Source organism: Pollicipes pollicipes, unplaced genomic scaffold, assembly GCF_011947565.3.
Source record: "Pollicipes pollicipes isolate AB1234 unplaced genomic scaffold, Ppol_2.1 Scaffold_6052;HRSCAF=7182_pilon_pilon_pilon, whole genome shotgun sequence".
NCBI lineage: Eukaryota > Metazoa > Arthropoda > Thecostraca > Pollicipedomorpha > Pollicipedidae > Pollicipes > Pollicipes pollicipes.
The window spans coordinates 20,220,211-20,235,612 of NW_023596805.1; the positions used below are offsets into that span (position 1 = coordinate 20,220,211).

Here is a 15,402-nt window from a genome sequence, read left to right on the forward strand (position 1 = left end):
ACCGCTCGCGCTGTCAACAGTTCGGCAGCTGCGCCTCTTCAAAACATTGGAGTCCGCTATTGCTCAACGTCGAAGCCGTTGATCCCCTCCCATCGAAATCCGACACCCTTCAGCACGAAACCCTCACCCTCACAAAAGAAAGGGAAGCACTCAAATTGTTTATGATATACCGTTAAGAAACTTGGCCGATGCACCGTCCTGCTGAGAAAGCCAGGCGATCGCCAGGTTCACAAAAACGTCCGTTGTTGCGCGAGTTCAGGCCGAAGCTGCCTGCAGGTATTTGTACCCAATCTCCCGCCAGGCGGCCAGTCTCCGAGCCTCGGCGGCGGCACTTCAGTTGGGGAGGGGCCGGCCACGGCGTCGCGGGATGACCAAGGCTCTCGTGCGGCGGCGGCGGGACCGCCTGCTGCCGTCGGAGGTGCCCAGCAGCTCGGGTGCCGACCGTCGGCGGGTGGTGCCCTGGCGCCGGCCGCCGCCGCCGACCGTAGCGGCCGCCGGGGTGACTGGCCCCGGACGGCGCCGCGGCCGGTAGCTCTCGCGGGCCGGCGACGCCGGCAGGGCCGCCTCTGCTCCCGCGCTGGGAAGGCGCCTGCTCGTAAAGTGCGGGAACGAGGGGCGCCGGCGCCGCCGGCTCGGCTCAAAGGTGGCCGACGGGGCGCCAGGTATGTGGGGGAGACGTAATGAGCAGCGCGTGCAGAAGTCGCAGGGGCTGATTATGAGAAGTCGGAAGAGCATGACGCGTAGGCGTAGGAATACGCTTCATGATGCGGGTGGAGGGATACCAATTCTGAAGTCGATTATTTCCATGCATCACCATGGCGTAAATGATCAACATTTTGTAAGAGCGGGGATCGCGACCCCCATGTTCCTACGTCCATGTGACGAATCGGTGAGACGCCATCAACGTTCCGTCTCTGCGACCCCCGAGGACTGAAGAATGCGTGCGGAAGGGTTGGCCGGCCCACGATTTACGGAGGGGACGATAGGACGGCGGGCGGCGAGAGTTCCGCGTCCCTCGCGCATACCGCGTCACTCGGCGCCAGCCATCCATCGCCGCGTGACGAACACGGGACAAATAAGCGGCCAGTAGCCGGGTTCAACACCCCGGGTCGGAATCCGTTCCCACGCGCCGCCCTCGGGCCGAGGGCACGTCCCGGATAATGGATGACTGGTCTCGCCGACTGCCCCCACTGTCGGCCCAACCGGCGGCGACATCACCCCTTCGGCGGCCAGGCCGGGTGACCGTGCTGCCGCCAGCGGCCCTACGGCCTCCGGAACCCGGGGTCGCGTTCAGCGCCGCTCAACACGGCGCGACACCCTCACCGGGCGTCAAGCCACGCCGTTCGACACTCTCAAGGGGCGTCAAGTCACACCATCCACACGGCCGTGGTGGACGCCGGTGCGAGAGGTTGCGGGGAAGCTAGAGCCGGTCGCTCATCGCCGCATGCGGCGCGTGCTTCGACCGCGAGGGCACCTCCGCTTTGGAAAAACGCCACTCGTGGTCACAATGAATGGAATGAATGGCTTTATGGCGGTGTGGGCTGTTGTCTTTCACGGATCGTCCAGGGGCGTGCTTGAGACTCGCGATGGCCGTCGTTTCGAGTAACGACCATGGTGGCGGGGAAAACGATGTGCTTAATTCCTCAGAGCCCTAAATGTTATCACTCAAGTGTGTTTGGTAAATGACAGGCCATAACAAGCGTGACATTGGAAGAGCGGTATGTTCACGACGGTTGTACTCACATCATTTCTCGAGAAGAATCCAGTTTTAAGAAGCCCCCCTCCACCGCATCGCCAAAACAAGGCAGAACACTGGTAGAATAATCAGCACAAACGAGTCCACAAGAGTCCGTCTCAGAGTTCAAATCGCTCACGCACGGGCCACCACCTGGTCCGTTGAGTTAATCGCAGCCGTCCCAGAAAATCGTCCGAACACCACCCAATCACCACCGTTCACCAACTGTCACCAATCGCCACCAACGCCTCGATCGTGAGGTCCTCCTCCTATCCGCACACGCGCTACACCCACCCCGTCCGAACACGCGCGACCCTCTGCGGTCCGCGGCGCTGGTGACAGCTGCCGCATAACGGCCACCCCTCAGTCGGCTGATTGGACTCACCCGAATCGTGTCGGGCATTCTCATTGGCCCGCACCGGCACCGGCTCGCACCGCTGGCGAATCCGTGATGGCGAGACATCCTGACAATTAGTGGTTCGGTCAGTGCGGGGAGCGCCCGACGCTGGGCGACCGCTCGTCGCTGTTTGTACGCCCATGATGAAAATAGAAAGGAATATGCAGAGGCGGCTCCAGTCGCACCAACTGGGGAGGTCGGCCGGAGTCAGCTGGGTGGCTACAGAAATGCGACTGTGGCAAGGCCGCAGCTCTGGGAAAATCCCGGTTATCTTGCGGTTTGACCACCGGTAAAACGTTCGTGATGCCAGTGCAAGCAGGTGGGAAATGCGCGGTACCGAACACGTTGGTGGTCGAGAGTTTCCTGCTCTAAACTAGGAACAATGCACTGACATTCGTGTCACTTGAAAAATGGTATTATCATTTTCCTGTGCGTGAGTACTACAAATTGCTGAGAAATTTGACTTCTGGGTCCCCGGCGGCGTTAAATCAGCTTCGTCGGCGTCGTTCTCCAATCTTAGGAACTCAGAAGCGCGCTTGTCCTGTGAAGAGCACATCAGGCCACCATTGGCATTGCCACTGCCTTTGATTACACTTTCCATTTAAACCTACAGCGATGCGCTCCAGGGGTCCTCAGTAGAGGTGTGTGCCCCCTCCTCAGGTCATTTTTACACGCATTAGTGAGCATGTGAAACAATGTTATCCATTATGAATGAAAGTACCCACGTACAAATGGGTAGATTGAAAACATGCGATGTTGTTATACGCTATATAAAACATTTCGTGTGTCCTGCTGTACGCTCAGACTTTTTTGGTGGAAAGGATAAGAGGTCTGTCCAACTATTGTGAGGTCCTGTATGCGCCCCTGTATTCATATGAATCATGGTCGCACTGAAGGGCGACACCTGGGGTACGAAAGAGCATTGTCAAATTGGTGCAGTTATGAACCTAACATAACATGCGCACGTAAACGTATCGTAACGTAACGAGTCGACAATAATATCCCGGTGGAAATACAAGTGAATAGATTGAAAAGCTTAAAATGAAACAATAATTCAATTTAAGAAGATTCATTAAGAAATCGAGGTGAGTTACATAACAATCCGTTTGTAGAAAAAACCTAGCATTTGCCGCTCCCCCAATTATTGTATGAGTCTCCGCTTGTGATTATATCCCTTCAAAATAAAGCAAAAAAAACCGGCAAAGCATGACCCTGCCTCTCGCTGAGAGCTCACGCCCACTACTCGATAGGGTTCTGCCACCTTTTTGTACTTTTCACTCATTGCTGCACCATGCGTGTACAATATGATCGGTAATGCCAGCTTTTCTTGAAATCTTTCTGAAAAGCTCAGGACTTTCGTGCTGAAGTAGCCGGCCCTGCGGAAGAAATATCATGTAACTCCCTGCTCACCTCCATGCAAGTACCACATTTCATTTGTCCTGCTCTTTTTAATGTGTTTGCCCTGCAATGTTTGCAACACACTAATGTGTCGAAACGTTTGTGTACTTCATGCGAAGAGAGCTTGTGATACTCTGTTTAGATAAAAAGATAGGCGAACATGAAGCTATTATCCTGCGAATTCAACGAAACATTATATTATGGCTTTTGATTTCTTCCCTATGGCATTTACCGCAGGGTTTTGTCCGAGGCGCACTTAGGCTTTCGAAAGCGAGTATATCACATAATGTGACGCACTGGTTCAAATTTCAACCAACCAGCTTCTCGGCAACAGGCTCTTACCCGCTGGGCCAATCAGTGAATGCTCTTTTATTCGCACCAGTAGAGAGGTGTGCGAGGTCGTTGTTATGACGGCGGTGGTCGCGACTGCAGGAAAGAAGCATAATAGCACTGGATGGTGCTCTTGCAGGGCGTGGGCAGCATAATTTGGATTCCAAAATAATTCAGACATATATCCTTATCATTTCTCGACGGCGCTGCAGTGACGCTGCCCAGTGCTATCACTACACTCAACTAGTCCTAACAATGCATGAGAGCTCTTTTTTTAGTATGCTCCAAAGATGGGAGTGGCACTCCCCCTTAACGAACCCTGTCGCCAAGTGTTATAGTTAATATGACGTCACGGCTTCTCGCGGTAATCGTCGAGAGGCGACCCGAAGCACTGTCGCCAGGGAGCATCCAATGCGCCACCGGTCTTTCGCCGTAACACCGACCTTTAACCAGCGATCTATGTCCGCTCTTACAGCCGTTATCTGCATGTATTTGGAAGTCGATATCGCCGGCTCCGGCGACGAGCCTCCCTCCCGCCCGCCTGTTGCCGGAGGGCAATGGTGGAGGGCCGCAGTGACGGGAACGGATCGTGGTGACCAAAGTCCAGAAAAGAGACGCGGCTTTTTGGCCTGCTAACCCGTCACATCTGACTCAGCAGGAGCACGCGGGCTTATGGGTGGCCTGCTGAACAGACTTGGTCGGCTTTTGTGGGGGAAAAAATCTAAGCAATCCTCGTTATTAAATTTTGCCCTGGACTTAGAATTTCAAATCTTCCCAAAAACTTGAGTGCACTGCCACCCCACAATATAATAATAGCATTTTTTATTCTTATAACAAGGGCCTTGGATCATGACAACCCACGGCACACATCACACCAACAAACCATGCTGCTCAAATATAATAACGTTATGAAAAGTTTCACCCAAAAAGTACACAATAACCATCAAGATTTCCCAGCCCTGGCATGTGTTCATCCAGTAGTAGTCAGCGAGATCCTGTGTATAAACGCAGAAAAAATACTGTACTTTGCTGTTACTGCGAGGGTGAGGTGCAACCAACTTTTTCGTTTCATGCACAGACCATAGCGCAGAGCCAATATCTCGAAGCCCTGTGACTTTCAATGCTCAAGCCTCGCTCACTGTCATTACAGCCCGCGGGTACCTGCGTATCAGATGCGTCACAGTTGTCTAAACACGAATAGTGATGCTTTAGAGTGTGTTCATTTATGCCTGCGTACACGCCAGAGCGTGCAATTTACCACAGCGATAGCAAAAACTCTTATATGCTATGTACCACACCCTTGCTGAGATCGCCACTATTTTTAACGTGTAAATTTTGTATAGTTTTGAAAGTTACTGCTATCAGACCGTGTGAACGGATGTATTAGACAAACTCTGCTCAGACTTCCATTTTGTCGAACTGTTGCTCCACCATTTAACAACAATTCCGGGTTTTGTGGCACTGCTGAAAACGAATGATGTTTGCTCTTGGTAATAATGTTAACCAAATGATGCTAATAATTATAGCACGAGCAGAATCATCTGCCAAAATATGATTGGTTTATCTGTACGCAGCGGCTCACAAAGCGCGGTAGCTGACATTCTGCAAGGTAATATGTATTGTGGTAACAGGAAAATGTGAATCATTCCAAACCTGTCGTGCGGGAATCATTCTGTACCGTCACATGAAGTATTCATTAAAAGGCGACACACACTATACAAGAACATGGATTCCTCTCATAAATCCGGGTTATGAAATTGCGGCTGTTTTGTGTGCTGTTGTACAGCGTAATGAACTAGATAAGCAGTGCAGATGCTTGTTTTAGTGATGTATGATGCTTGTTTAACGATGCGTTTTACTACCGGCTTTTAGTAGACAAGGCTGTACATTATATGTGCCTTAAAACACGTGTTTTATGTACATCTTATATGCAAACAACCGTTAAAAAGAATACAGATTTATAAACAACCGTACATTTTATACACAGGTGACAGTTGAGAAGAATACAGATTTCCTTCAGCTCAATGTTCGCGAATTCGTGCTGGGTCAGCATGACACCACAGCGGGCTTCTGCGGGCCGCATCCCTGGTTGGCCGGGCCGGGCCAGGCTGCGGACTGATATTTTAGCAGAAGTTGCGTGTCCAGCCGAGAGCGCTCTCCAGCGACTGCGCGGCACTGCATTCTGGCTAGGATTCGGGCCGGGGGGGAGGGGGGGGGGCAAGAGCAGTTGAGAACACATGATGGAGACTGCTGGGGCTGATAACAGTTGCGAGGGGGTAACTGGAGGAGTGATGTGGGGGGAGAGGTGGCCAGAGGGACATCAGAGACATGGAGCAAGTACGGAGGGAGACAGGGGAAGAGCAACATGTCGTTGGATGGGAAGGCCGAGTGGCGGATAGTGTCATTTTAGGCTTTATTGGAGATCTGCAGAAATATTACGTGAAGCACCGCTGCTCCTGGCAACAACCGCAATTACCAATAGTTATAAATACCGCTCAGTCTCTTCGGCAACTTTGGCAAAACAATGCACTCTTAGACCTGGTCCAAGACTTTTGATTGGGCCCATTACTTAGATCAGTGCTCACGTTATGCAGTGCTTGTTGCGTGAGCCCAGGCCCACCATCCGATCGTGAGATTCCAGATCCACGATAGAATTTTGCGGCGGAAGCCGCACGTGTCTTAACGTTCGCCACCGACTGCCCTGCTCTCTGACGCCACCTGACCTTTAGCGCGACTGTTGCCAACAGCCGGAGACCATCCCAATTACGAGCAAGCAGCGAGAGGCTAAAGCGACTCGAACCCAACCCAGCAAGGCAGGCACTCTAACCAACTGAACCATCGAAACGGCTTGTGGTCAGTTTGCGGGTTTTAAGTATTTATTGCGGTTAATGTTCTGCACAGGACCTACGTGGACATCGTAATGTTGGCAAAAACTGTGATGATGTGCGATATGGCTCAACATCTGTTCACGCCCTTATAGTTTGTGATTCCAACCATGCTGCAAAGACCAGGTGGGCAGATACAAGCTGGGTGTCGTGACATTCAAAATATTCCGTGACGGCGGCCTCCGTGATCTTGCAAGTTATACATGAAGCAAATAGGTTGCACGTTTCACAGGGTGTCATGCTCACATACTGACCAGACCATCATTTTACGTCTGCCCTTGGGTGAGCCTTGGTCGGCATCCATAACACTTTGCCCGACTAAAATGAGTTTGCCACAAACCCATCTGCTTGCTTAAACGCCTTGAAAACACCACAGCCGCTACATGAGGCACGACGCCGCAGCTGTTTCAGTGCACGTCTGCGAGACCAGAGACACGGGTTCGACTCCCCCCAGCGCCCGGCCTTCCTGCCAGGGTGAGAGGCAGCCACGCCATGCACGTTCATCGAAGCGCAGTACGGCAAAAACATCCAGTGGCAGCGAAGTCACCGGACAGGTTCACACATTATAGTACTGTTTACAACATAGTAAAATTTGCATTATAGTACTGACTCCCTTACACTACGGCCTGAAGTATATTACTGTTCCTGTTTTTGTGCTGTTAAGATTATGACACTGTTTGCATTATGGTACCGTTTAAATCATAGTATTGTTTATAGCACAGCAATATTTCTGTCTGCATAGTGCCTCTAAGTCGAACCATGATTCGGATCCCTAAAACTTTGATCCAGAATCGACACGAATCACGCGCTGGTGAATTGTTCACACACTGGTTGCCACGAAACAACGTTTTTGGAGGAAGTTCTGTATTATCACATTCATTACTCTCGGCGAAATCGTGCAGGTTTCGCCGACGGGTCGTTTTTTGATCAAAATACCATAAGGCTGCTGGTCTCGGTAGAATGAATGTGCAAGTTTATGCTCATAAGGACTCATAAAGGCTCGTATGAACGTATTTCAACACGTAGCTTGAGGACGCATTAAGTTAGTGGAGAGTCGTGGTGAGATTAACTGGATCAGCCGAGTGGAAAAATGTCCTGCCAGATAAGGTAAGGCTCATTTTCTGAGCGGCCTCGCTCTTAACAATTTACTCTAAAAATTAATGGAATGCGAGGGAAGGCCCATCTGGTCGGGGTAACGTGATCGCGTCATCTCTGCTGTAGTTTTTACTGCCGCCGTTGTCGGTCTATCAGCAAATGCGCCCAGACATGCGGAAACGGATCGTGTGATGACTATGCCTTCTTTTCATGGAGGTCCGGCCGCGTGTGAAATAAGTCATCCCAGGCTGACCCCTTTGGACAGCATTATGGCGGCGTTACAGCTTCTTGGCAGGCCATGGCATTTTATCATTACATCATGCCTCATCTTAAACACATAGTTTTTACATAAAAAGAAAAGCGCGCTATCAGCCCAAAGATCATACAAAGTAACACCAGTTTAAAGTGCAAAAAGCTGTACCAGCCAATCTACTTTGCTATTGTCCCTGCATGAGAGCTCGACACATCGCCCGTGTCAGGACGACGATAGGTCAGAGTGACCTAGTGATAGAGTGATAGGTCATAGCCTAAGCTGTTTCTTAAGGTCAAATATCCTTTATGTGATAAGCATGACCATGAATGACGCTGTCGGCGCGTCGGGGTAGGACAGGCGATGCGATAGGCCTCAATGAGTGGTCCGGCTTAAGATTTTTACCCATAGACGTGTCCAATCTTATAGTGCCCAGATACTCGCTGGAAATGCGCATTATGTATCTGAACATCTACGGTATGATGTCTCCACAAGAGAAAGAAAAGCGAAATCGAGCCATCTGTGGTATCCGACTTCTACAGAAACACTGTTAAAGTAGCCTGGAGGAGGGAGGAAAAGGGCATCCTTCACTATTCTACTTCACTTCACACCGCCCTGGCTATTAATCTTTGGAACTGCCAGTTACTTCAACCGCAGAAAAGTCTGCTGCTTGCCATTTACTACCGGACCCGCAGACATTTTCTGATGTAATGTTTGTTCTTGCTAATGCTTGCTGTGAAACGCATGTTCATGGGATGCTGACCCCTTGAACCTGGCAAATAAAGTGAACCGAGTTTCATGCATCCACAAGAACTGCGCAATGCGTTGCGTATACCATTTTGGCATGCAACGGAATAACTCAGTAGCTATTTGACGATGCAGCGTGGCGGGTCAAGTGACATCTGAGAGGCCGCCATGACGAGTCACGCGTAGCGTCCTCGTCTTCAGTGCCACAATATTGGCACTGTGATGACCGGAGGAGTCTGCTCGTCATCAAAGCTGTTTATGTTAGAGGTATGTCCCCTCATAAACATTCAAAATAGTATGGTCACCCTGATCCTCTTTGATGGGCGTTACTTTGGCGAGATAAAAAGATGCTACTAATGGTAGAATCAGCACTCTTCCGTTGAAAGTACCAAAGTCGGAGATTGGCTGACGCATAGCTGACGCACAGGCGTTTGCAAGCAGTTTGAGAATTACATGACTGAGGAGACTAATTGCCTCGGATGCAGTCTGAGCGCAGTGAGCCGCAAATGAATCATCGTCCTTTCAAAGCATATGTGCCTCGGAAGTACAAAGCTGCAAAAGGCCTACAACGAAATAAAAAAAACTTTTTGGAGAGGCGTTACTGAAGCCTTGAAATGGCTAAACCGTGACTTCTCTCTTTACAGGCCACAAATTCTTGATGAAACTGGTTGGTTCTCTAACTACACCAAATTCAAGCGTACGATCATAAGCGGATGAGACTGAAAAGGCCTCCGGTCTCTTGCTGACCTAGGAGATGATAACACAGGGGAGCTACATGCAAAGAAAGCCTTACAAGATTAATTTGAAATAAGGGTGACATTCCTATGCTATGAAAACTTGATAAGAAGTCTCCAGTGCGTCAATGAATCGTCGTCTATGATAGTTGCAAAGGCCGTCATGCCATTGGGAAGAAATCTTGTAACGAATCATCCAGAATTTTCACGATTAGCGTACGATGCATACGTGGATCCAAACGTAGTGGCATACGTCGAGCAAACGAAAGCCAAGCAGATAAGTGAACAAGGGACATGGGATGTTTCGAAGGAAATGGCATCACAGAAGTCATAAATGTCACACATTCAACACGCATACTAATTTTTCACGATAGACACCAGTGGCGTTCTTACAACCAACATATATTTAAAACAATTGAATAAGGCAATAGTAACAGCCTTACTCCCCATAGAAAAAAAAACAGGAGAATGGAGATAAAGATGCGTTGGTATTCCGGCAGCATGCCTTTATGCGAACGAACAGCAGAAGTCAATTCAAGATTACCTGCCGATAATCCTACTCGATTTTCCAGGCATTTTTTAAACATCGAGCCACAGTTTTTACAATCACCAACATTCAGGGAATTAAACAAGAAGCAATTACCAGCCACTACTACGATAAGTGCGTATCTAACTAAGGATAAGAATGCGCAAAAAATACGTGTGCATGCAAACGACTTAAAGAAGCAGGCATCACGCATCACGCCTCATTCAAACACGCAAGCGAGTTCAAACAGACAGGCATCACACATCACGCATCAATTATACATGCAAGCGATTTCAATTAAGCAGGCATAGCGTATTATGTGTCAGGTATCGCTCATACATGTAAACTATTTTAAGCTAGCACGGGCCACACATCAATGCCCATATCACGCTCGCATAATCAGCCAAGAAGTTGAAGCCCTGCTCGTTGAAGTTTGGTCGCCGACTTTTTATGAGAAAAAAAATCACTATTTTCCTGTCTGGGTAGTCCTGTGCTCTGTAGATGACTTTGAGCTCTAAAAGGGGCATAGGATTCATATTTCACTGGATTTCAGCCTGAGTGTGTTTTGTTTTTGTTGCGCTTAAAACAAAACAAGGAATGACCCTTTCGGTGACCACTTTTTGGCAAAACACGCACAGGCTGAAATCCAGGGAAATATGGACCGTACCAGCCTTTTAGAAAGTTGTGTACAGAGCACAAGACCATCCAGATAGGAAAATAAGAGAATCTATTCTTACAAATAGTCGGCGACCAAACCTTAACGTACAGGGCTCATGGACGATTATACGAACATGATATATGAATTGATGTGTGATGTGTGCTAGCTTAACGTTGTTTACACGTATAAGTGAGCGCTGACGGGTGATGCGCGATGCCTGTTTTAGTGAAATCGTTTGCATGTATAACCGATGCCTGATATGTGATGCTTGTTTACTCGAACTCGCTTGCATGTTTCAATGAAGTGTGATGCGTGATGCCTGTTTTTGAATTTGTTTGCACTCAGATGCATTTTTAGAGCACTTTAACTCTCAATTGGGTATGGATTGCACCATAGTGATTGCTGGTAATTGCTCCTCATTTACTTTCCTGAATGTAAGTGACGTCCAAAAACTGTGGCTCGCCGTTCTAGATTTTTCTATGAGAAATAAGGCTTTTACTACTGCCTTATCTATGTGCATTACGTTTCTCACAAGTGCACATAAGGTGGAAGAGGATGATAATTGCACTTTCTATAAATCAGAGACTGAAACACTCGCCTCTATTTATTGGAAATGTCCTAGGGGTCAAGCTTACATACAAAACATCAAGACTGAAATCCTAATACACTATCAAAACGACTTAATGATAGATGCTAAAACCTGGCTGCTTCCGACTGACCTAAAACCAATAAAAGTCCTTGTAATATCATTAGCAAAGCTAGCTATTTACGAGTCACGGCATGCAGAAACGCGGCCTACGGTGACTCACTTGAAACCAAACTGAAACGTGATGCTAAAAGAGAATACCTCAGCGCAAAACTACCTCACAAGCAAGACTCATGTGAAACGAAATGGGGACAGCTCAAAAACATCCGCGTGATGACAGAGTGACAAACAGCCCATTCCCTGTGACAGATATTACCCAGGAAGAACCAACTACCACTACATAATATATGCGCGCGCTCATACCCACATCCACACCCACACATCCACAGCCATACCCACCCACACCCACACAGCCACAGCCACACACACCCACACTCGCACGGTTCAACACACAGACATAAACCACCGTATGTTTAAGCTGATATGCTTTTTCTGCCTCTTTCTTTCACAAGCACACTCACGCTTACTCCTATGTACACACACACACACTCTAGCTTACTCATAACTTAAGTGTGATTGCTGCGTGCGTGAGTGTTTTGTTTAGTGCTTTTTGATGTGCTTGTAAATACATGTTGCCACCTTAAAAAAAGCATAGTGGACATCCATCAGCTCTCAATCAATGTTGGGCAAACTGTGCAAGTTTCAATTACACATCACGTTGTGTGCTGTATAATATAGGAAGTTAGACATAATTGCTAGTTATTACGGAAATAATGCTCACATTGAATAGCTTAAGAATAACACCTTAGCCGAGTATGTAATGGTGGGGGAGGGGGAGGGGGCTTTAGGGCGTTCGGACACCCACACAAACCCTGGTGGGAGTTCCGTCCGAACACCCACACAAACCCTTGCCAGAGCCTCGTCCGGGCCCCACACAAACCCTGGCCAGAGCCTCGTCCGGGCGCCTACACAAACCCCGACGAAGGGTCTCAGTGCAGGGCGAGGCCTGTTGGTGGGTGCTTCTCACGATGCTCGCTATCACAGACCACCACTCACATCTCCCCTTGATCTATTAGGTCTGTAATGGTCATTGCCGGCCGAAACGGCTCTGATTCAAACGAAATCTATCGTGTAACATTGTACGAAGTTTTCCTTTCAGCACCTTTCCTTCCTGCTTTTTCAAGGGGCACGCACGTCGGCAATTGATGCCGCTCTCTGGCTAATTGACCCCGCTCCCTCGAGTCGGTCTGTCCAGTTCGTGTGTGGCATACTCCCATACTCCTACTTCAAACTGAAGCTCCGCACAGCCGAGTCCCGCAGAGCGCCGTCAATTACGGCCCCGCGCGACGGACAGCTGGCTAAACAGTGACGTCACAGCCGGGTGCCCCTCGTTCACGGCATGTGCGCGGCATGATTTTCCGACCAGTCGGGCGTCCCCTGCGGGTGGGGATCGGGCCCCGAGCCCTTCCGTGGCGCCAGCAGGGGCGAGCTCAGGCCAAGCACCAGGGGCAATGGCGATTTGTGACAATTAGACCTTCAAGGTAAGGGCGCGGTGTGCGGTGGTAATCCCAAACTTGTACGCCGTCATCTTCCACCTCAAAGGACACCTTGCCTCGCCTCTGTCCGTCAGCGACGCCGACAAGAGGGCTGGCCGCGACACGCGGCGAGGGGACGGCTCGCGCCCGGTAAAGACCTTGAAATTTGTCCCGGCCTATTGATTTCTGGCACTGCCCCCTTTTGACAAGTAGCGTCCCCCTGAGAGCCAGGGGCGTGCCCAGGGCTGTGCACAGGGGAAGTGTTTACCCGTGCGAACATTGGCCGGGAAGTACATGATGTTCACAAAGTGAACTGGATGAAAATGACGGAGTACTAGATGCGTGGGGGCTGTGTGCTGTTTCCACCATGCGCTAAATCAGCGATGCGTGGCCACTGTTACGATGGGACACAGGCCAATGGTAACCCGGTGCGTCATCGGGAGCATGCACTACCGTAAGAGTGCAAACGGCCTGATTGAGTGCATCCGGACATGATCTGGGACTTGTCCGTGACCTTCACGACAACGTTTGCGAAGTGTATCACGAAACAGGTGACCCGGGAAATCAAAGTTGCAATTTTTCGGCTTCGCCTCAGGCTTTAAAGCGGTCTCAGACGTTGCCACTCACTCTTGCTGTGCCTCCTTCGTGTTCTCACCAGCATCCCTGCGTGCGAAGAGAACGCAATAACCGTTTGCCCGGTGAGCGGACGGTGGAGCCAGTCGACACCACCTGCCCCCCCCCCCCCCACCCCACCCCACCCCCGGCTTCGGCCGGTGGCGCCCCCTCCTGCGACCGACGGCAGGCGATGCCACCCGGCCGGCCGGCGCGCCGCCGCGGAGGTAGGGGGGGGGGGGGGGGGCGCTCGACGCCGCGGCGCCGCCGCACCCGTCCGAGGACGGACGGCGGACGGACCCACCGGCGGCGGGTGTAGGGGACGCTAACTGGCCGGTAGTGGAGCAGGCGGCACCGCTCCGACCATTAGCATATTATCTGGCTGGTTTGATTACGAGGCATGACAGGCGTGAAACAGTGTGTTATAATAACGCTAATGGTGATTGAAGCCGACGACGGCCGTGTGCGCATACCGTGGAGCTCTGGGCCGCTGAAGAGGTGGCGTTTGGCGTGGTAGTGTGATCGGCCAGTCCACAAAGGGATGGATATAACAGGGTTTGTAAGGACACTCAAATCTGAGTGATAGAAAGGACGTGTGGTGTGATAGAAAGGACACTCAAACAGGGAAAGAAAGACGTTGGAAAGCAGCGGAGAAAGGCAGGTAAACAATGGGTAGGTGACGAAGAGGAGAAGAGAGAAGGTAAAGAGCAAGAGTGCTTACAACGGCCGGTTTGGTATAGTTATGGTGTCAGAATATGTCGCTCATAGTTAACCAATTATTTTTACAAAGATTGCTTTTTATTTTTACAAGGATTGCTAATCATATTTTGTTGCTAATTATCTTTGAAACATGCTTACGTACGACAGAATGCACCACACAAATCACGAAGAATTCACGTATTGCACTCAGAGAAGTAGGGGACAGGTGCCAGGTGAAGGGGACTAGCTTTCCGACGGCTTCGGCGTCATCTTCTCGCGTCTGAATCGGTCATGGGACCTTGCGCAGTTCTGGACTTGAGAAATTTGCGCAGTTTTGAAATGATGATGTCAGCTGCTCAATAACCGGTTGAGCGAATCGCACTAAGCACGTGGCTTGTCATTGACGACCGGCTTTAGCATTTTATCACCCTATATTTCTCAGAGCCATCTGCAAACTGTCCGCTCTCTAGGAAAATGTGTGTGTACTCCACCCGAGATACAAACGACATACCTGCTATGCCCTCGCAGCAGCGACAATGCAGACCGCAACAGGACAGGGGTGGTCGAGGAGATCGTGCTGTCTCCACAGTCTGAGACAAAGGCGGCGCTGGCATCCGGCGACACCGGGTATGACTCCCAGAGCGGGCGTGCCACGGCGATCCGCCGTGTGGACAAGCATGCATGAAAAGGTCAGGTGGCACTTGGTCAACGAGGATCAACCGGGGCCCGGGGCGGCCGTGCTGCAGCAACGTGCGGCACGTGAACCCCTTGCGGTGAGCTAGACGGCACTCCCCAGGTAATAGGCTCAGGATGTGTGCAACAAGCTTTGTTTAACCAGCACTTTGAGTCTAATAGCATTCATGAAAAAATTCGAGGAGAATGCAAAGGGAATGCTCTATTCTGGGCCATGGCCGCTGTGTTATACGCTTTGGTTGAAAACGTCTGAACCAGTGATGCTGCTACCCTGGCGGGATTGTTCTTGAGAAATGCGAGCGTCCCCGAAATTCCGTGATGCAATGTCGGACTCCGACTCCGACAGCAGCTCTGAAACGAATGTCTGGATTCGCCCGCGTCCTTCGCTCATTACCTGACATTCCGATCAAAGTGGCGTTCGTACCGTCCCAGCGTAATCCTCAGCTGCCCCCCCCCCCCCCC

At 50.3% G+C, this 15,402-nt stretch overlaps 1 long non-coding RNA gene across 1 annotated transcript in view; it reads right to left on the reverse strand.

Moving 5' to 3' along the window:
* Positions 1-2,039, reverse strand: part of LOC119104416 (uncharacterized) — a 50,143-nt gene extending 48,104 nt beyond the window's left edge. Inside the window, exon 1 of the long non-coding RNA XR_005094920.1 lies at positions 1,744-2,039. This is a non-coding gene — a long non-coding RNA (uncharacterized LOC119104416). The remainder of the gene's footprint in view (positions 1-1,743) is intronic.
* Positions 2,040-15,402: the final 13,363 nt, after the last annotated feature.